This window comes from Phyllostomus hastatus, unplaced genomic scaffold (genome assembly GCF_019186645.2).
Source record: "Phyllostomus hastatus isolate PE091 unplaced genomic scaffold, TTU_PhHast_1.1 phas_contig_64, whole genome shotgun sequence".
Taxonomy (NCBI): domain Eukaryota; kingdom Metazoa; phylum Chordata; class Mammalia; order Chiroptera; family Phyllostomidae; genus Phyllostomus; species Phyllostomus hastatus.
In genome coordinates, this window is record NW_025333928.1 from 8,114,482 (window position 1) to 8,120,478 (window position 5,997).

The 5,997-nt window shown below is 45.4% G+C and overlaps 1 pseudogene; it reads left to right on the forward strand.

Annotated features, from left to right (window-relative positions):
- On the forward strand, positions 1-270 carry LOC123825645 (annotated as a pseudogene).
- The last annotated feature ends 5,727 nt before the right edge of the window (positions 271-5,997 follow it).

Sequence of the window (5,997 nt, forward strand, 5' to 3'; positions counted from 1 at the left end):
CGTGGCCAGGGCCAACAAGTGCAGAAGGTGATGGTGCAGCCCATCAACCTTATCTTCAGATACTTGCAAAATAGATCTCAGATTCAGGTGTGGCTTTATGAGTGAGTGAATATGTGGGTAGAGGGCTGTATCATTGGTTTTAATGAATACATGAACCTTGTATTAGAGGATGCAGAAGAGATTCATTTTTAAACAAAGTCAAGAAAACAACCAGGTCAGATCATGATAAAAGGTGATAATATTAGTCTCCTCCAATGTGTCTCCAATTAGAAATGACTAACAAAGTGTAAAGTGTTGAGAAGCAATACAGTTTGTATTTTTTAGGTGTTCTTTGTTGCAGGTAGTCCTTGAACATTTATTCATATTGTTTTGATTACCCTTTTGTTATTACCAGATGGCAATAAATACTATGTGATTGTTTTTATTTAAAAAAAAAGAGAGATTGCCCAATTCAACCCCTACACAGAGCAGAGATCCTGTCGGCCACGTGGCCATCGACTGCATCAGGTGAATGCTTCTTTGGTGGGGCAGCCTTGGCTTTCAGCAAAACCAATGTAACACATTTCAACTGGACCTTTGGGGCTGCAGGAAATTGTACTTGGGGGAATATGTGTCATGACTAGGAGGAGAAGGAGGGCTTCTCACACCTGGCTCCCTGGGGGTGAGGGAGCTGAGGACATGTCACAGTGGTGACACGTCACCACCCAGGATCCCTCCTTTTGGGCTGAGCTTGCTCCTGGTGTCGACCCCAGTCACATTCCTGCTGCACCCATTTGGACCAAGACATGGAAGACATGGTTTTCACCTGACATTGCCTCAGAGCAAGTGGTAAACTTTGGTGTGATGTTGCAGGGAGGCAAGAGACAAGGCACTGGGGACATGCAGCCCTTCCCCTCTGGGGCTGGAAGCCTCACTCTTGCAGTGGTTTCAGGCTGGAACTCAATGGGGACAACTTACACCTTTTGATAGGTGGCTGTGCTCTGTGCAAACATTGTAGACTCAGAATCAGAAGGACATGAGATTTCTGGACACTATCTTATTCCAAAAAGCTGTATGAAAGATCTACTATGTACCCAACCCCGTGTTATGTGCTGGTGGAAGATGAATAACAGTGACAACAACTTTCATTTTTTTTTGAATTTACTATGTTCCAGGCATTCTGCTAAGCACTTAACATTCATAATGTCATTTAATATTCTGAGTGAGCCCCACTCATTCAGATGTCTGTGTGTTTGTCCCACCTTATGGAGGAGAAAACAGAGGTTTGCAGAAATTACTCTGAAAGCCTATCCTGGTAATAACTAAGAAAACATAGATTGAACCCATGGCCATCTGACTCTTAGGCCCAAATTCCAACCAACATCTTAAAAGTCCCAATGTTGGTTGGAGTATCTCTTCACACCATGCCCTTCTCCTTCTGGAAGAGTGAATAAAAACTTTATTCTGTACAAAAAGAAAAATAGTCACAATGTCCTCAAATATCAACAAATTGCTTGGAGGGATGATGTATGTGGAAATTTATGCCTCCTCTAGATGGTCCAACAAACACACTTAGGAGGGCAGATATGCAATAATTGTAATGATAACAACTTCCTACTTTTTACAGAATGTTCTAGAATGTAGAAAGCACATTCAGAAGATTGTGTGAGAGTGGGTAAAGCAGGACACAAGAGGTGTCAGACCCATGCAGATTTGATTCCTAGACCCCTCTACCTCTTAGCTGTGTGACTTGGGAGGTCACAGCACCTCTCTGGGGTCTGCATCCTTTGTCACTGGTGCACTCACCTCACTAAAAAGGGCAGAAGGTTGCCCAGGGCCCCTCAGGGTGGTAGAAGTAGAGCCCGTTCATTCCTAGAGACTGCCGGGGTGGCTTCCCCCTGGGAAAGTGGGGAATAGGAGCCTTGGGGAGCTGTAATGTCTCCCTTGGCCCCCTTTTCTGGGGGAAGTCTGAGAGCTCAGAGCTTTGACCCCTGGCAGCAAAGAACCTCCAGTCTTACCTCAGACCCATGATAAGTGCTGGACCAGAGCCAGAGCCAGTTAGTGCTAAGATGCTTCCTGGGTGTGACTCTCCACCCAACAAAAGTAACCCTTTGATTGCTGGAGCCAGATTGCTGGGGCCAGAAGGACTAGAGACTGCCAGGACATGGGCAAGTCACTTAATCTCTTTGTGTCTCATGGCCTCCCTGTAAGATAGGAACAATGATGAGGTTGTTAAGGGTTACAAGTGAAGTTATGAGATTCTAAATGGGTTAAGAATTGTGAAGTGCTTGGAACAGACCCGACACATAGTAGGTGCCTTTGTCATTATTAAAGTTTCTGGGCCTCAGTTTCCCAGTCTGTGAAGTGGGGATGATATTGTTGGCCTTACAGGGTTGTAGCGAAGATTCACTGGAAGCATTCGTAATAATTGTAGTAACATCAATAGCCAGCATTTAGTGAACATCTTCTATGGGCCTGGCATTGTTCTATGAGCTTTACACAAATTATCTTGTTAAATCTTCATAACAATCAAATACTCTGATATTGATCCTTAAACAATCCTCCTTTTACAGATGAGGAAATCATGTTACATAACTTGCCTAAGATCATACAACAGGGGAGGAGCAGAGTCAAGATTTAAGCTAGTAGTGTCAGTCACCGCTTCCTAATCCCTTTGGTGTCAGCACACCATCCCCATGTTTGTTTACATTGTCTGGGTAAGTCCTCATGCAAACCCTATGGGGGTGGCATCATTACCCTCCTTAACCTTGTATCGTAGCTGAAGATGCTGAAACCCAGAGAGGAAGGTGATTTTCCTGAGTGCATGATGTCAGCATCATGCAGGACCTGCTTCCGCAGTGGTCCTGTGTGGGAATTTCTGGCTTCTTCTGCATTTATCCAATACAAGGAGTGCTCACCTCCTGCTGCACTTATCACTCCAGCTCTTGGGAAGCTTTAATCCCTGGCAGGAAACTAAAATCTGTCCCCCTGTGAGTCCTGGGGACTCCAGGGACCTCACAGAGCCCTGCCTTAGGGTCAGCAGCACTTGTCCTCACCTCCTCCTCCCCTAGACATGATTTTGGGCCCCTTCTTGTCCTCTAACCTCTTGTAGACCATCAATGTCCCTTCCATGGGTTAGATTCAGACCTGGCCCACCGACAGAGAGGTACTGAGTGGACTGTCACCTTCCTGTCCTGGGACCCCCACTCATTCCTATTGACCAAACCTCCAGCCCCAGCCTGACAGTGACGGAAACTCCAGGTGAGATGTACATTTGGGATGCTGACTTTTCTGAGACAAATGAAGTGGCTTCTGGTTTCAGAGACCAGCTCCAGGAACACTCCTATCCCCACGCCCCTCATGTTTGCCAACCCCAGGCCAAGTCTGAGCCATCAAAAATGGCAGAGAGAAAACCAGAGGCTTAGATGTAGAGTGGAGAAATCAAACTTCCCTGGATTTCTCAGGTTTGAGAGAAAAGCCTTAAGCTTCCTGAGACTGTTCACTTATCATGAGAATTAAATCTGGAGTCATTTGTATAGTTAATTGCTCTGATGGAAAAATAATAATAATAAAACTTCTCTTATCTCTTCATGAGAGGCCCAAATGATTATAGCCTGAACAAGGTTGCTAGGTTAAGCCTCCAGGGTTCCAGGAAGCCTGGAGTAGCTTTTGAAGCAGGCCAGCATGCAACACAAAAAAGCTTCAAGCATTCAAGAAACGAGCTCCACAGCTTGGAGACAAGCCTCGGAGAGGCTTGGAGACCTTGGAGACTTCTCAAAGATGATGTGTGAGGAGCTATCTGACTCCTGGGGAGATTTGTATACCTGCCAAAGAGTTGGAGTAAGAAGACCTACAGGCAGAGGAGGGTAACAACAGTTTCCTTCCCTTTTGTAAGCAGGAAAAATAATTCTTGCTGCTCACCTGTGGGGTGTCTGGCTACTCTCATGGGATGATGCACCTGGCTGTCACTGCACCATCCAAGAGCATCGCGGGCGGGGGGGGGGGCGGAATTTACTGTTCACTGTGAGTGAACAGTATTTAACAAAGTCTGTCTCTGATCCAGAACAACTTGTGTGCACATCTGGGACAAAATTCATAAACACGAATATTAAACACCCAAGAGAGAGGCAAAGAGAGAGTGCAAAGGGCAAATTAAGAGCTGAAACAGGATGGACTCTCTGGGAGAGACAGAATGGTTGAGGGAGAAAGCAAATCCAGGTCCCACTTTCTGTCAGTAAGAAAGTACTTTCCTTTTTTAAAATATATTTTATTGATTATGCCATCACAGTAGTCCCATTTTTCCCCCTTCACTTCCCTCCACCCTGTATACCCTCTCCCACCCATATCCCCCCCTTTAGTCATGTCCATGTGTCATACCTATAAGTTCTTTAGCTTCTACATTTCCCATACTATTCCTACCCTTCCCCTATCCACTTTCAACCTACAATCCATGCTACTCATTCTCTGTACCTTTTTCCCCCTCTCCTCCTCCCACTCCCCTGTTGATAACCCTCCATGTGATCTCCATTTCTGTGGTTCTGTTCCTGTTCTAGTTGTTTGCTTAGTTTCTTTTGGTTTTGCTTTAGGTGTGGTTGTTAATAATTGTGAGTTTGCTGTCCTTTTACTATACATGTTTTTTTCTGTATCTTCTTTTCTTAGATAAGTCCCTTTAACATTTCATAAAATAAGGGCTTGGTGATGATGAACTCCTTTAACCTGACCTTGTCTGAGAAGCACTTTATCTGCCCTTCCATTCTAAATGAAAGCATGGCTGGATAGAGTAATCTGGGATATATGTCCTTGTGTTTCATGACTTGGAATACTTCTTTACAGCCCCTTCTTGACTGTAAGGTCTCTTTTGAGAAATCAATGGACAGTCTGATGGGAACTCCTTTGTAGGTTACTGTCCCCTTATCTCTTGCTGCTTCTAGGATTCTCTCCTTCATTTTTACCTTGGCTAATGTAATTATGATGTGCCTTGGTGTGTTTCTTCTTGGGTCCAACTTCTTTGGGGCTCTCTGAGCTTCCTGGATTTCCTGGAAGTCTATTTCCTTTGCCATATTGGGGAAGTTCTCCTTTATTATTTGTTCAAATATGTGTTCAATCTGTGCTTTTCCTCTTCCCCTTCTGGTACCCCTATAATTCGGATGTTGGAACATTTAAAGATGTCCTGGAGGTTCCTAAGCTTCTCCTCGTTTTTTTGAATTCTTATTTCTCCATACTTTCCTGTTTGGTTGTTTTTTTCTTCCTTCTGGTCCACTCCATTGACTTGAGTCCCAGTTTCCTTCCCAGCACTATTGGTTCTCTGTGCATCTTCCTTCATCTTTTTTATGGTAACCTGCATTTTTTCATCTAATTTGTGCCCAAAATCAACCAGTTCTGTGAGCTTCCTGATCACCAGTGTTTTGAACTGTGCAGCTGATAGATTGTCTATCTCTTGGTCGCTCAAAAGGATGAGTCCTGGGGCACTAATCTGTTTTTCTATTTGAGACATGTCTCTCTCTCTCTCTCTCTCTCTCTCTCTCTCCCTCTCTTTTTTTTCTTGGTCTGGTCTCTCCTGTTACGGTGAGGGGAGGAGCCTTAGGTGTTCACTGGGGCTGGGCACCCCAGTCGCTAGATTGTGATGTTGTATGTGGGGGCGGGGGTGGGAGGGAACAATGGTGGTAGCTCCGTTCTCCTGGGACCTCAGTCCCTTCCCTGGGATCCTGGGTTACGCACTCTGCCTTGGTCCACAATGGCGTCTCACTGGGTCCGCCAGCTGCCACCTGTGAACTCAGGGTCCACCCGCTGTGATCTTGCATGCCCCGGATGCCTTACACGCTCCCGGTGGCCTTATGGGCCCAGTTCTCCCTGTTCTCTGTGCGCCCGGCTACTCTTCTCCACCCCTCCTACCGGTCTGGATGAAAGGGTCTACTTCAACTTCTTGGCTGTCCACCTTCCATTCAGATAAATTCTCTATCAGTTCTGGGCATTATTCTGCCTCTAAATTGTTGTTCTAATCTTGGTTGTGCATGGATG